This window comes from Scleropages formosus, chromosome 18 (genome assembly GCF_900964775.1).
Source record: "Scleropages formosus chromosome 18, fSclFor1.1, whole genome shotgun sequence".
Taxonomy (NCBI): Eukaryota; Metazoa; Chordata; class Actinopteri; order Osteoglossiformes; family Osteoglossidae; genus Scleropages; species Scleropages formosus.
The window spans coordinates 4,728,191-4,745,105 of NC_041823.1; the positions used below are offsets into that span (position 1 = coordinate 4,728,191).

General features: G+C 46.2%; 1 non-coding gene across 1 annotated transcript; it reads right to left on the minus strand.

The window, feature by feature from the left end:
* Positions 1 to 7,955: 7,955 nt before the first annotated feature.
* On the minus strand, positions 7,956 to 8,037 carry trnas-cga (transfer RNA serine (anticodon CGA)). Its single transcript has one exon. It is a non-coding gene; the product is annotated as a tRNA-Ser (tRNA).
* Positions 8,038 to 16,915: the final 8,878 nt, after the last annotated feature.

Below are 16,915 nucleotides of genomic sequence, written 5' to 3' on the forward strand. Positions count from 1 at the left end.
CGACGGGGCTGACATTGTGCAGCGGTGCTCCATTGTACAGCCGAGTTTATCCTCCTTTCCGCGGTGCTTCGCCACAACGTGCCGTGACAATGGCTTGTAGAGCAGGGCGGGCGAAACCCCGGAGGCATGGAAGTGCCATTGAAATCCCGCAGCCCGGCACGTCACGCTGAATCCGCCAGTAGGGCATCGCGGTTGCGAGGCTCACGCCACGGATCCGCAGTGCCGAATGTAGGGAGGTGATGACGCTTCTCGCGTTCTCTAATAGCGCATCCGCCAAACAGTTCCACGGAGGAATGGAAGGAGTACAAAGAACTTTCCAGCAGGATCCTGGATGCCAAACTGGGAGACCAGCTCATGTTTTCCAGTTCATGACAGCAGTCCCGTGGACCTGCAACTTCCACTACATCATCGAAACAACACCTACCTGTTCTCCATGACACCTTTTGCCAAGGTCCTGGTCATGTGGGGGACTGACAGGAACTCTGCTAAATCAATGAACTCTCATTGCAGGGGCAGTAGGGGGCATAGCGGTTGGAGCTGCAAACCTCCGCACGAAGGTCTCGGGTTCGAATCTCACGTCCTGCTGTACTACCCCTTAGCACTGTACCGGTCCCGGTTCAGCTCAGCAAAAAACGACCCAGCTGAATAAAGGGGTAAATCGCAGTACATTGCCCAAACGCTGGAAGCCTCTTCAGAGAAAAGCTTCAATAAATAAATGTAAATGGCATGTAAACAGCTTAGCCACGGTGTTTTCAGGGAGACACTAAGCAGCTTCTCAGATGTTGCGTGTCCTTTTTATTAAATCTCAGTTACACACACAGTATGCACATCATTTGATTATTCATTTGCTGATTCATGTGTACATTTCAAGTCATGCAACATACAAACATACTATAAATAAATACATATATAGTTCCCTCTGTAGTTGCCCTTTGGCTTAAATTGCTTACATATATACATGTACTGTATATATCTGTGTACTTTTTTGTAAATTGGGAAATTCTTGTGCTCTAAACTCAATTAAACGCCCCGAGCCGCATTAACAATGACACGTTGAATGTTGTGACCGTTGGCCCACTTTGCCTCCTGGGCGACTTATTTAGCCAGTTTTTAGTCATCCCCTCGAACTGCTGCGTCTGCTCTCCTGGCTGCAGGGGACTGCACCTCATTTGAGCGAGCACGTGCTCATCGTGCGACTGGCCAGAGCCAAGGAGTCACGTGACTTGGCCGGAGGCGTGGCCCTGGGGGGTTTGGGGGGCTGCGGACCCCCCGCCCTTCCCCAAGGAGAACGTGCCACTCAGATCTGTGAGTCACCCGCAGCGGCCATGCCCGTGCCGGACTGTGTGCGAGCCTGTCAGGACGTATTGTTGTCTCCTACCCCTCACCCCCCCGCCAACCCCCCGGGGGTGACCCCATGAGGCGCGGCTTGCCACGCTCCCTCTGTTTTCGGAACTCAGACCCCGAACCAAGGAGAAATGTGTGGACTGGTGCGTGGGGATGTTGGAATGCAGTGATGTAGATCGGCCAGAGCGCGTTGCACGGGACACCCCCCAAAAAATAACCCTCTCAGAATCAAACACCACGTGGTTGTTACTGATGGAATGATAACTAGCATTATTAATTTTTCGACAGCATTTATGACAACATGCGTATCCAGTATTTCTGCTGAGCTCACATCTTCTCATTGGCTTCTTTATCGGTAACCACAGTCGTGGACAGTTGACAACACAGTGGTTAGAACCCCTAGCTGTAGTATCCTTGATTATGTCACTTCTCCGGAACCGATGCAGTAAAAACGAGCACGCAGTACAAATGAGTAAAAATAACCAGGTTCGTCCCGTCTCCTGCCGTAGGTCCTTCGATCAACATACTTACCCCGAATTGCCCCGGTAAAATTTACCCGTCGGTACAAACGGATAAATAATTGAGTTGCTCTGGGAAAAGGCATCAGCAAAATTTTTAATCTCACGCTTTTTCATCAAAAATATTGCACCGCTGTGTCATCCGAAGATACTTATCGCCCCGCTTGAGTCAGAGCGTTTAAGAAGTTGACACATATATTCTGTTCCAGGACTCTGCTGCGCACATGCAAATGTGCGTTGCGTTCATTATCGGAGCCACACACTTTAACCTGCCTCTGCGGTGTGACCTGGTGGCCTGCTCCGATCGAGCAAGGTGAAAATAGATTGTAATCTGCGCATCGGAAACGTTTCCTTAAATAGGATTAGCGCCGCACTTTCCAGTTACTCCACGCCTAGTGACTTTGTAAGCCGCTCTGGGCTTTGGATTGGTTTCATTGACTCACTCCTATAGCGTCGGACGTGCCAGTTTTAGCACGGGATCCGTGTGTGTCTGGGGAATTAAAACGACGGGCTGCTAAGCGGTTTAGGCCAAAGGGGGAACTACAGGGGTAACCTGAGTGATCCCGCTTTCCCTTAATTGGATCACCTGCACACGCAATGGGTATTCCGAAGCATCGCGGAGTTCCCTCCTCGGTGACCGGTCTGAGAGGTCAGCACGGCACCCCCACAGCCCCACCACCTTGGCCCAAGCCAAAGAAAGCGATGGCGTGAGGACACGAGCCGTGCTTCCGGAATCCCGGCGCGTCATTACCAAGAGGCTTAGCGCGGCCATCTGTGGCTTTCCCAGCGGTTAGCGCCGCTGTCGTGAGCGGGCGGAGTCTACCCTGTATGAGCTCATCGCTTATCTAAATGATGGAGTCAAGAGACCTTGAGAAATGTCTCTTTTTTTTTTGATTCAACACAACGGAAGAGAACATCACAGGGTCACAAGACCATAGAAACAGGAAACAGAATTTAAAAAAAAAAAAATCAAATACGAGGGTAAGCGAGAAAGTATGACTGTAAAACTGTATTTACATTTAATTACATTTATTTATTTATCAGACGCTCTTCTCCAAAGCAACTTCCAATGAACTCTACGTAGTCTTACTTTCAGCCCACACACCTTATTCACCGCGGTGACTTACACTGCTAGAGACACTACTTACACTGGGTCACTCGTCCATACATCAGTGGAACACACACACACTCTTACTCACACACCACAGAGGGGAAACCTGGACAGTATCTCTTTGGACTGTGGGAGGAAACCAGAGCACCCGGAGGAAACCCACACAGACACGGGGAAAACATACAGACTCCACACAGACTGAGTGGGGATAGAACCCACATCCTTTCTACTAAACTAAAAAAAAAGGCAAAAAACCTTGAATTTACAGTTGGAATTCTGAAAGGAATTGCCCAAGAAAACACAATGCCAGCAGGATTACAAATCAGAGGGGAAAATGACAAACAGCCTTTTAAATTTCATGTTTCATCATTCCTCGTATCTTTGTTCTTCCTCGATCTGTTGCCTTTCTTGCATTCTGCTTGGCCCAGCCAAACATGTCCAGGATTACAGTGAAAAAAGGGGGCATCCCTCTTCAGAGGCCATTTCCTCAGACAGATGAGAAATTGATGACAAACGTTCTTTATCTAAAGGTCATTAACAAGAAAACCCTCTGCTTTTTCAGAAAAGTGTAGGTGTGTAATATAGGCTACAGATGTTTGGCTTCCACTTTTCTTCATTTGACACTGGACAGCTTTTCTGATGATGATGATTATTATTATTATTATTATTATTATTCTTGTTGTTGTTATTACTATTATTATTATTTGCAGTGGCATTAGCATTATTAGCATTGTTAGCATTTACACTAACATTAGCATTATTAGCATTGTTAGCATTTACACTAACATTAGCATTATTATTATTAGCATTTATTGTTATTGAATTCGGAGGGGTGTGGTGGTGCGGCAGGTGCGTTCAGTTGGTGCCCGCTGTACGGCGGCTCTCGGGTTCGAGTCCTGCTTGGGCTGCATTGCGACAGACTGGCATCCCGTCCTGGGTGTGTCCCCTCCCACCTTGGCTTTGTGCCCTGTGCTGCCGGGTTAGGCTCCGGCTCGCCTCGACCCCCCTCGGGACAAGCGGTTGTTGCCGATGGATGGATTATTGAATTCTTGTAGTTTATACAAATGACGTTCTGAGAAGTACGTCTCAAACCCCGGGCCACACCCAGATGTCAGTCATGTTAGATGTGTAAAAACTCACACTGTCCTCCACCGGCCTACATGTGCTGCTTTCCATAAACCTGCCACCATCCCTCTTCCACCTCTCTGTTGTCCCAAAGTGGCCTAGTGAGAGGAGCTCAACAACCTCACTGAACAGCAGGTGTGAGCCCTCCAGTGGGGTCTAAGCGAACAAGGAAAGCGCGCTAAGGGTTCACTCAAACACACGGTCGCAATCTAATATTTCTAACGACTGAATTATTAATATGTTACGTATGTGATGCTTTCATTGAAAATAGAGGTTTGGACCTGTGGCCAGGTGTGTCTCTGAGTGTTCCCACTGGACCAGTTTATGTTCACCAGCACTACCCTTTGGTCCAAATTCTTTGAATCCCTGCTCTTGCTAGAGTATCCTTGATCGTGTCAATGGATGCAGTAGAAATAACCCTGCTCCATAAATGGGTGAATCACTGTAAGTAGCTTCAAATACAAAGCTCATATCATAAGCTGCTTTGGAGAGCAGCGTCAGCAAGATAAATAAATTGTACTAATAATAATGATGCCCTCAAACTTCGTACGGCTTCGGGCCACAAAGCAAGCGTGTTTTCGAGAGCCGGGATTCCCCGTTGCATCGGCTTGTACCCTCGATCGTGATCTAGGACCAGGGCTTCTTTCAGAGCAGTGTTATACATGGGATTCCCCTCTCCCTCCACCCTCAGCAGTGATGACAAGGTCTAGTGCAGCATGTTTTTTCACATTATTTCCTGTAACATTTTAAAAGTTTCTTATCTCACAGCTGGCCGTCTGAAAGGTCAGCACCGAAACACGGTGCCAACTTCGAGAAGGTGAAGCCTGATTCGTTACATTTGGGTTAGATGAGGGTTGCAGGTAGTGTAGCAGTCATTACCTGGCTAATAAAGAACCCAGGTAAAAATCCCACCCCCTGCTGTATTATCCTTGATCAAGTTACTTACCACCTAATTAACACAGTAAAAATTATGCAGCTGTATGAATATGTAAAGCAATGTAAATAACTTGGAATAGAAACACAGGATTATGAGTTACCTTGCAGAAAAGCATAAGATGAATTACTTAATTTAAAATTTGTGTTTAATTTTGATTTTGAAAATGCTAAAAATTTCTAGATGATTAAAGGCTTGAGCTATAGGGGGAGGTGGTGGTGCAGTGGGTTTGGCCTGCGCCTGTTACCTGGTGGGTCTAGAGTTCAAGTCCTGCTTGGGGTGCCTTGCAAGGGACTGGTGTCCCATCTTGGGTGTGTCCCATCATGCCCTGTGATATCTTATGACAGTGTTTACTCTGTAAGAAACACATCGTATATTCATTTATAGCCTGAATGTGCTTTTTTATGCATTAGCTCAAATGGTATCCGTGGTTAACATCTTTTAAATATCGAACAAATTTAAAAAATCGTACAGCGGACGCTCCACTCAGTGTGTAATTTTACAGGACAGCGCTCCTATTTATACACCAGACAGAAGGGGAAGATCTAAGGCCTTGAAATTGTCTTCATTGAGAGCTGAGCTAATTGTTAATCAATGACGTGAGTCACTGCAAAGACTTTAGGCAAAAGAGAGGGAAAAATATATATATATATATATATATATATATGTCAACAAGAAAATGAGTAAGCGAGGCAAAATATTTGCAAATTTTTTTCTGTTTGACAACGTGTGTTGTTCTCTTAGAAACAGGGCTGTTGCTCCAAATGTTCAGTGCCGCGCAATCTCCTTCTGCTGTCAGGAAGTGCGTCGCTTTTCCTTAAATATCCAACAGTCGCTGTTGTTCCTCATCGAGGGTTCCTGCCAGAGCTCCCGCGAGGGGATGTGGATGTACGTGTCGCGCTCGATTGGGACGTCGTGCGTCCGAGGCGTCTCCGCAGGGGGGGACCACGACAAACAGGTTGGGTCCGAACCCTCAGTGTGAAACGCAGCTCGATGAAGACCGGTCAGGAGCAGCGATGAGACAGCCACAAAGTCCCATCCATTATTGATGGGCTCCCTCGTACCCATCAAATTTTCATTTACAGAATTGTGTGTATGTACCCAACACTGTTGTAGATAGGTAGATAGGTGTTGCTGTGGTTTCAGGTAAAGTCCACAGTCGTGACTGGAGGTCATGATTAATCTGCTGACACAGTTAAGGGGCGAGATTGTTTAAAGGACACATTTACATTAATTCTTGCAACTGATGCTTCTCTCCAAAGCATCTTATGCCAATTCACAAAGGTGGGTATTTTTTTACTATAGAAACTCAGCATAAGTACCTCGATCAACAGTACTTCACCAGGAGGTGGGAATCAAACCTGGGTCATTCAGGTCCAAAGGCATCAGCACTAACCACTACAGAAACCTGGTTCTCATGTTTGAATGTAAGAAAGCAAAAACTGGGACAGGAGATGGTCTTTCAGAGGGTGGAGCTCAGATTTGTTTGCGTACGGCTGTGATGTGTGGCTGAACGTGAAGCTGAACATCCTCGAACCGGCTGGCGACAACTGCGCCGGACTGTTCCCCGCATCTCGTATAGACGACACCAAGGGGCACAAATGATGGGGAGGCTGATCCTTCCTGACGGATCCCACCCTAGAGCCTATCTCATTGACAGCACAGCAGAGTGCCTGGGGGGCTCACACACTCCGCACGAAGAAACGTACTTACAGACACACACAGATGCACGCATTGTTACTGAGGGCACCACAAACGATTCTTGCTGTGTGTCCTCATCTGTCTGGGGCACCAGGTGGCACAGCGACTACAAGTTCCACATTCCAGTTGAAGAACCCAGGTTTGAATCTTACCTGCTGTAGGGCCCTTTATGAAGGTACTTGCACAGAATTCAGTGACAGTTACCCAGCTGTATAGATGAGTAAATTACTGTAAGCAAATTAACAGTGTAAGCTTTGGAGGAAAGTATAAGATGTCACATTTAGGAGATAATTTTCTCCAGAGCCACTTACAATGCTAATCTACCTAAAGCTACTTACTGATTTATACAGCTGGATAATTTCACTGGAGAAATTTTGGGGTAGGTACTTTGTTCAGAAGTATGGCAGACAGAGGCAAGATTTGAACCCACACCCTTTGGATCCAAAAGTGGTAGCACTTACCACTATGCTACCAGCAGTCCTGAGAATGGGTATGTTTTCAGTTATTCTTTTGACAACTATTCGGTTCTTGATTCTTCAGAATCATTTATCTTAACTCATAAATGATGATTTTGTATTTCTTCCTTTCTTGTTATACATTATTCTTGTTGGTATAACTGCACTTCATTGTTACTTTGAGCTGCTGTGTTGGAGCTACCCAGAATGGGTTAATGAAGCATTGTGCCATCCCATCCTACCCCATCCAGCCACTCAAGCCTCACCCATCTACCCCCTTTAGATGATTGTGTTGAACTGTGCCAGTACGCTTTGAACTTGATCTCAGCAAGTATGAATCTCTGCCTTTAGAAACAAGTGGACCCCTCTTTGCCCTCAGCAGCAGCACCAGGGAAACGCCAGGGAGGTACAGAATCAGAGATCCAGTGACACATTCCTGTCATTTCTAAAGGCTCTCGTGAGCTCAGATTCCAGTGCTAAAAGTGAGCGCTGCTGCTCCTTATTATGATTTTTCTTTTTTTAAACCTAGAAGAAAGTTCATGAACTGACACACAATTTATCCATTTATACTGCTGGGTAGTCTTTACACTAGTAACTTAGGTAAGAACTTCTGGTCTTCTTGCCACCAGTTGGGAGCTCCAAGCACTGCAGCAGAGCAACAATTCAATGAACAGCCTTTGGACCTGAAAGAGCAAGGGTTGATTCCTACTAACAGCCAGTGCATCAGGACCACCTCTTATGTATAATAATATAGTACATCACCATATCGCTGTGAGCAGGACTCGAACCTGCGCGGGGATACCCCATTGGATTTCGAGTCCAACACCTTAACCACTCGGTCATCACAGCTTTGCTTGGGCTTGCCTCTTATCGACTCCAGGACCTTGTGTGAAGTTCTACCAGCAGCCATCTAAAGACAGGTGGCTAAAATACTTTCACCTTGATTACCACACGTGAAGGAATCAGGGCACGTCTAATTTCAAACAGTGATATCAGACACATCGCCGTTCGGCGTCACTGACGCCTCGTCAAAGCCCAGTGAACATGTTAGCAGATTAGCATGTGGGGTTAAATGGTGGAGATGATTATGTGGCCCATACCTAGAGGGCCCACAAACATTCCAGTAGCAACGAATTAATTCTGTTTAAAAATGGGGACCCAGAGCAATATTCTGTCGGAGGGCCCAGAATTTCTAGCTACGCCTCTGAACGTTAGCACGTTAGCACGCTAGCGAGTTAGCGCTGCAGCTGGGAGGGAGGAACATTCCTGTTTTTGCCCTGATTCTTATTTTTATAGATAAAACACTGAATGATTTTTTTTCTGGTAGGCAATATTAGGTGAAATCAAGCGTGCCCTTTCCTTTTAGCTGCTGTTGTGCAGGTGTATAAGTGTCAATTATATTTCACAAGGGGTTAACGGCCCGTCGAACACGCCACAAAGCCTATTCTCAGACAATTCAATTAACTTCACAGCTGCCGGAAAAACGGTGTGGAAGCACCGTTCTGTCTTTTCTTCACCGTTGCGTTGTTTTTAGATTTTCAAAAGAAACTGACCTTTCTTTATTTACTTTCGACTACGGAAAATTAATTTGAATCAGTGAGTCGCGCGATCGCTGTCTCTCCAGAAGAAACCTCGCTTGCAAACGTGATGTATCAAAGGAACACCCTCCGTGTAAATAAGGCTGTCTCAGTAAACATACCAAACAAGAGGGGTTTAACGCTGATCAAAGAGGCAGGTGTGTCGGTAGGGGTTGAAACCATGTTTAAATGTATGTAATCTGTATTCTGTTCTTTCTATACATACATATTGTATATATACTTATATGTCTGTATACGTGTACTGTATATGAACTCCAGGGACAGCAGGTAACCTACTGGTTGAGCACTGTTCGAAACCTCCTGCTGTAGTACCCTTTGTTCAAGGTATTTACCCTGAAATGATACAGTAAAAATACTCTACTTTATGAATGGGTAAATCATTGTGCAGTTGACTATCCAGTGTTGTAAGTCTCTTTGACAAAGGTGTTGCCAAAATAAAGGTTAAAAGTCACGTTTTATTGTTTTATTTTATTTTGTGCTATTTTATGTGTAAGCTAAATATAAAAATATTGATGGTCTTCAAACTTTTTTTCTGGTTTTTTAATCATCTTTTCTGAGGTTGAGGAAAGGGAGTGCGGTGGACCCTCGCGTCCCATGACTTCAGCGAGTCGTACGGCCCCACTGTGTAAAGCACGTCACCAGGAGCCATAGAGTGCGTCGAACAAGCTCTTCGATGGAAACAGGATGCGGCCTTATCAGCCAGAGCCTGGAAAGAAGGCGGCCGGTGTCTCAACTACCGCACGCTGGCTTTCCAGAGCCAGCCCCTGAAAACCCGCCGCTTTCCTTTCCTTTTGTTTGAGTTCCGCCAGCCTCGGGTCCGTCAGCAAAGTTCTACGCGAACAAAAGGGACAAAAAGTGCACGCGTTTCGCGGTAGCAGAGGGGGTAATTTAGTGCAGTGCAAAAGTGAAATAAAAAAAGACTTTTAGCGAGATGCAGAGTTCAGAAGGGAGAGAAGAGGAAGCTTTTGTGGTCAAACTGCTCTGCAATTGTTTTTTTTTCTCATCACCAGCTCTGGCACAAAAATAGCTCTGTCAGTGGGTAAACAACACATTTCATTCATAAAAAACAAGTCGCCCGCCCCCCGCCCCCCTGCCACCACCCAGCCCGCCCATGCGGACTCGTCACTGCGGCCGGGGAGACAGCGGGAGAAGCAGAAGTGGCGTCATGTGACCCGCCGGGCTGCTCGCAGAGGAAGTGGCTGCCACCGCGGCCTTTCATGAAGAGAGAGTGACATCACGTCAGCCTCGTCGAGGGGCCAGTTCCATTTCCTCGGTTTCGGGCAAAGCTGGAAAATACCACCGAGCCGCTCCACGTGGTGGGGGCCGCGCTTTCCGCCGGCTCGAAGACGAAAGAGAGAGTGAGGCACGCAGAGAGCGAGAGATGGCTCGAAACAGGGGGCGCAGAAAGCAAGACGGAGAGAGAGCTCAACAGAGACAGAAAGGCACTGAGATAGAGAGGCGCCCCTCCCGGAAGGAGCGCCGGCCGTCCTGCGTGCCTCTGCGAGTCACCAGCTGCCTCTCACGCAGCCCACGCACTGTGCCGTTACAAACAAAGCAAATTTCCAAGTTTCGCACCATCCTCCGAGAGCCTGGCACAGACGCGCCTTCCTGCGTTGGCAGGCACATCCATGATGTGCGCAGAAGCGGCAAATGAAGTGCCTCTCATGGAAAGGAGGGCTTTTGTATGGGGAGGGAGAGGTGAGTGGGACAGCATCGTAGGAAATGGTGCACGGGGGGGGGGGGGGGGGCGGGGGTCTCTGCATGCTGTCCGCTCCAGCAGCGGAGGGCAGGACGAGCGGGTAGAGGGTCACGGGCGCAAGCTGCGACCTGCGAGCCTGCACCTTCCTGAGACCAGCTCATTGCAGCGGAGTAGTGTGACCGCTGGCCATCGTAGTGAAAGGGCTCCTATTTTTAGGCGAGGGATCAAGCAGAAGTAAAGGCGAGCAAAAAATTCTCACTTCTGCTTTTTTATTTATTCTCTTCTGGCCAAGCATACTGTGGAACTACTGTTTCTTTTTTTTAAATTAGCCATTCTGTGTAGTCCTATACATGGTAAAATGAGAACATCCAGCTTCTGATGGCAAAGTGCGTATTTCTGCCACACCAACACCAACGCAACGCCCCCACGTACGAGTGTCTCAGCTCCGGCCAAGTAATCCCACACCACTTCATCTCCATGAGCTCACACAGCTACGCAGGGCTCCGGGGAACACAAAATCACACATCCTTTGAGTTTCGGCACCAAAAATATTTACTTACATCTTAATAAACAGCTGCGATGCTTACAATTGCTGTGGGTTTATTTTTTTTTAACCATACAGAAAAGGATGTGCGGTGTTCTGCATTTAGAGCAGGGGTTCTTAAACCGGAGTCCATGAATCTCTTGGCGCTTTATTGATGAGCTTCAACTTGTTCTGAGAATAACACTGTGCAAGTAAACCTTTAAAAAAAAAAAAAATGGCAACATCTGGCAATCAATTTCTGGTGCGAAAAACTGAGTGCAATATTTTTAATAAGTTTAGTTATGGGCATTTTTCTAAGATTGGGGTCTTTAACCGTGATTAGATTCTTAAACGTGCCTGTGACCTAAAGGAAGGTTTAGAAGTTCTGTTTTAGCACAACCTTTTTAGGGCATGTGCCACTCAACCATCACGCGGGTAGTGTTATTGCATCATGACTCCAGGGTTGTAGGTTAGAATGTTTCCACTGCCTGCGAGACGTTTGCGTGGTCTTACCATGTTTCTATGGATTTCCTCCCACATTTCAAAGATGTGCCGTGCAGGAGCATCGATGCCCTGTCGCACACTGGTGTACCCCCTTTTCAGACTGTTCCCCAAGACATGCACCATAACACTATGACTATGGATGAGTGGTCAGTGGAAAATAATGGGTGGATTTTTGGAGGCTCACACCACACCTTAACAGAATAAACTGGAGTTTAAAAAAAAAAAAAACTCACCAGTAAGAAAGTGTCAATGGAAATCAACCACAGCAGTTAGCATGGCGGCTAAGCCTAGTCGAGCAAACCAACGTTTTTCAGGTTCAGAGGCCTGCTGTTGACCCAGCAAAAAATTAAATTAACCTCAGCTGTTTCCGTGAAATATTTAGCTGCATACAGTATATATTTTTATATGTGATAAATAAGAAATAATGTCAGCGGTAGGAACTGAGACTAGGGTTAGAGTGCCCTTACATGGAACAAGCAAAGGCCGGTGCAGACATATGACCTTTTGAAAGCATTTTTTTTAGGCATACAGCATTCGTCCAAATGAGGATCTCCTATGGTAGAGAAACCATGACTGAAACGGCGTGGGCGTTGGCGTTTTGCTGAAGTGACAGTTGAACCTGTAAGCTTGAAGCCGGCAAACTTCCCTCTGGCTGAAAATGAACAGTCAGGTGCTCCGCATGAACTCGGGTCAGTTGCTGAGGTGCCCCCGCGTCTATCGTAATGGTGAGCCTCAGAAAGAGGAACACGTCGAGCCCGAAGGTAAACTGGAATTGTCTCAGGTGATGTTGTTCAACTAATTTCTAATGGCTCACTCAAACTGGTTTTATAACAGAGTGATAAGAAAAATAAATGCTGGCATGGGAATGGTCAGACGTTCTTGCGGTGAGTAAAGGAAAAAAACGTGAAAATAACTATTCTCTTGGGAGAATAAAATGTATTCAAGTTGCACTCATATACACAGGGACAAAAAAACACTCAAATTTTAATAATTTCTAATCAAAATGATTATAATGATCATTTTTATTTATGATCATTTCATACAATTTGGTAAAACCATGTCCGCCTTCAGCCCAACCTGGAGACGACTCCATCAAGTTTTTTCTCTTCATATCCTTGTGACAGAAAAAGATACACACAAAATCCAGCCGGTTCCACTTCGGTTTGTGACACTCGATCATACGTGGACTATAGCTGCAACGCTGTAAGGTGTTTCGCAGTCACTACATACAGTTGAGTGGTCTTGGAACCACAAGAACCATTAGCCCAGTCCTCCGGTGGAAGTGCGAGTCGTCTTCACCTGGCCTGGCCTGGATTCCCACCACATGCTTGAAGCTTCTTCACAGCACAGAAAGCACTCTTTATGCCATTAGCAGTGGTCTGACATGCCTCTGTGGAGTTAGACATCTCCCAGTGTACCTGCGGCCTTGTTCTAAAGAAGAGGCGCCTCAGAGGCGAAGGCAGTGATCCGACTCGCCCGGCTGCTTTTCCCCCAGGGACCTGATAGAGCCCTCGTGAAAACACGGCCCCTAGGACAGCTAATGGACAGATGTGCTCGCTGTTACAAGGCAGACCTTGTCTAACCCCGCTAGTGTCTTGTGAACCTCTGCAACTGGGAAAAAAAGCCCATATATCATAGACACAATTTTTGCCCCGCTGCATCTGCAGGAATTACATTCCTACTTAGTCCTCGTAAGAAATGGAAAATAAAATGGGTCATGATGGCATAGTCTGTTTGTGTCACAGGTTTCTTTCACGGATCGATAAAGTTTCTGAAGCCAATATTGCACTTCTACAACAGACCATGAACATGGACTTGGAGTACTCAAAGGACACCCACACACCCTATAGTTACATAGAGGTAAAATATGTTATTGGGGGCTTTGGATTGCACTGAATCTTAATTCACCAAGTGATCTACTCAATGGATTACGTGAGATTCATAGAGGAAAGAACTGCTCGGGTTGTCCATTGGTTGTGATGACTCATGCGATACTTGAGCCCTGGTTCCAGGTTCGCTTTGGCCCAATTTGTTGAGGTGACACTGTGATTCCGAAGGCTGGAAAGTAACACTTTGCGTTTTCATTACACTCCGTGTCCTGGTTCAGCAGGCCATGGACAATTTTCCAATACATGGAGCAAAAGTAAACACCAAGATATAGCTTCACCATGTGTCAACGTTGTCCGTGTTTGTATTTCCCTCCCTTTGAGCACATAAACGTTTCTCCATCTGACGTTGACGACCGTAATCCCAAGACATTAACACCATCCACAGGCCCGGTGCTGCCATGCTTACTTCTGCAACCTGATTGTTAGGGTACAACATAATGGTGAGCCAGGTAAAACCAACCAGGATGTCTCTCCAGGCCTTTGGTTACTCCACTTATGCGCAGCTGTACAAAGTCACTCCCTATCGCTACCAAGGCAGGTAAGGTCATCTACAGTACAGAACCACCCTACCCAGCACGTTCTATGCCACAACGTTCAACACAATCCAACACGAAAGAGCTGTTTTATCCAGCTCTATCAAGACGATGACCTTCGAAGGCTCTGCTGTTGAACCCTCGAGATTTATCTGTTGTTCTAAATTTTTCAAAATCTAACCCAAAGCTTATTTCAGAATGACTCAACAGTAATTCAAGTGCCCCAAGTCTCCTATTGAACTCGCCCAATGTTCCCGTTCTTCCTTCATTTCTACTTTGACTTCTGTTTCAAAGAGGAAGCGCAGTAAACAGGCCCATTCCTCTCATTACGTCAGCCCTCACTGTCTATTTATTTGGCATCGCTACCAGTGTGCCTGTGATAATAACATAGATTCATTTAACTTGTCATTCAACAGAAATCCGTGTGACTAAATTCTCACTTGCTTTTGGCTCTCGCGCCCGCAAGCCTTCTAAATGTTTGTCAGCAAGCGCAGCGGCTGAGAGTCGTCTGAGTTGTCATGGAGATGGAAGTGCGACTTCACCATGGTGATCGGGGCCTGAGGGATTTGAGCTGGGCAGTGAGCCGGACGAGCGTAGAGACAGGGAACCGGGTGCCCAGAGTCCAGTCCAGCACGAACCCATTGTGCACCACATAAAATCACTGGGCGATCTGGTCCAGTGCACGCACACACACACACACACACACACACACACATCTTGTGTTGTGAGTGAGTGTCAGTGCTAGAAGCATGACCATTCCATTTTTAATTTCCACAAAGGATAAAAATAATGTCTCAAAAAAACAAAACAACGAAAATTTAAAAACCATTTACAAATTTTCTCGTTTCTTGCTTCACATCGAGCCTTTTCCTTCATCTGGTCCCCTGAACGCTCCTCCTCTGAAGACTCCTACAGGCACAGCGGCAGATTGAGTTTAATTTGTGAACTCCTGCAGGAATGATGAGTAATTTAATTAAATCGCTGCCCTTCCGCTGTATCTGAGCATTTGGGCTCTGAACGGTTCAGATTGGTCATCTGAAATGTCCCTAATATAAATAAAATTTCAAATGAAGACGTTGCAAGTTCACTTGACCACAAAAGTGAAACCAACCAGTAAAAGGAAAATGAGCGGTGTTTTCGTGTCTCCACCTGGGGTTTAAATATATGGTATTTCCTGGGTATTGATGATCACATAGTGTATTGATGCTCTGCTTTTTCCGAGCGTCACGGAAGTCGGGTGTGGACAGTCGTGGCAGAAGATGGTTTAGCTACATATGCAGAGACTTTGATCCATGTGAGCCAACCACGAACAACCCGCAAGACCTCCTGACGTAACAGGTTATTGGTGACCTTGGAGGGCTGGTGACACCGGTCCTGACGGTAGCTCCACTTCACTCCGATGAATCAGTGGCCTCCGCTTTGAGTCTGAAGCGAATGCAAAATGTGATTGGTACTACTGAAAACAAAACAGACCTCTTCACTGCCATTGTTTCTTCCTCCTTTTTCGTTGCTGATGCATCTTCCATTTGAATATGAAAAGCACGAAAATACATTTTGCCCATAGCGGGTACAGTAGTTCAATTTTTCTTTTTTTTGGTGCGTTTTGTGTTATTTATTTATTTATTTATTTATTTATTTTCTGCTTTATTCCATCCGAGCTTTCGTGGGCCTATTATTTCGTGCTTTCTCAAATGTTGTAATAGGCGGCCCGGCAATCTCAACGCTTTGTTTGCCACTGTCAGTTTTCCCGTCTGCTCGGTCCCTGGAGGATGTCAAAGCGTGCCTGTCAACAGCTTGTCGGCTCGGCTTTGTCCTATAAATCCAGTGGATAAGCAGGACCCGCCTTTTGTCAGCATCTTTGCAAGCTTCAAGGCGACTGTGCCACACAGCTGAGAAGTCTGGGTTGAAACAGGTGTTCAGGGAAAGACATATTATACATTCACACTTAAGAATGTTACCTGTCATTATTAATACCACCCATTGCAATTTATTACTGCTTAATTGTGGGAATAGTCCATAAAAATTTACATTTTTAAAAAGATTTTTGCATAATTCACTTTGGATCGCAGTCATAACTGCCCAAGAGGCAAATTTGAAATTAACCTTGTGGTATAGAAGGTTTCATTAACTGCTACATTACTAGAACTGACTAGAAAAGGACCATCACTCCAGCAAGGCAGAAGGTAGCAGGTCACCAGACATTTCCAACGAAAATTCCGTGTCCTACAGTGGTTTCCAAATTACAAGGAACCGCTCCACAAGAGCCGGACCTCTGAGGTAGAGAGAACGTCAACAACAATGACACAGCTCTGATTTTCCTCAGCGGCGGGCAGGAACTACTGCTCTGCTTCGCGTCACAGTTAAACACGAACAGCTGCCTTTGCTTGGGCAGCTGCTACCAAGAGTTTTGGAAGCCCGTCCACTCATGACATAACTATAGAGCAAAGGGGAAAACTTACACAGGTCATGTTTTTTTGAACGTTTCACATTTTGTAGTGGGGTCAGGTCAGCTGTGTGGTTTGGTGTGGGACAGATGAATCATAGGGGTCACAGTCGAGCAGTGATGCTTTACCTCGCTTCTAATGGGCTGGACATTTGCAACCCCTCTCTTGTGGCCACGTGTCAGATGCTGCCATCAGTGACGGTGACATCAGTGATAGTGCCGGTTTTCTATTCTTAAGTTCATCATCTTCACAGTCCCCCCTTCTCCTCAAGGTCTCATACAAAGTGTGGCTGCCGGGACGTCTCGGGTTCTCATAGACTCCTCTTCCACGAAGGTGATTCACAAGTACGATGCAGACAGTTCAAAGAAAAACAAACAAACCTACAAGCGACTGCACAAACGTTGTGCCTCACGCAACGCAAGTATGCGATGAGAACCGGAAATCCAAGCAAGGGTTACAAATTGGAGCGAACACGTTTATTCCTCCCTTGTAATCTCATTCCTTTGGGCACTGGAAAGGAAAGATCCTGCCGAAGTT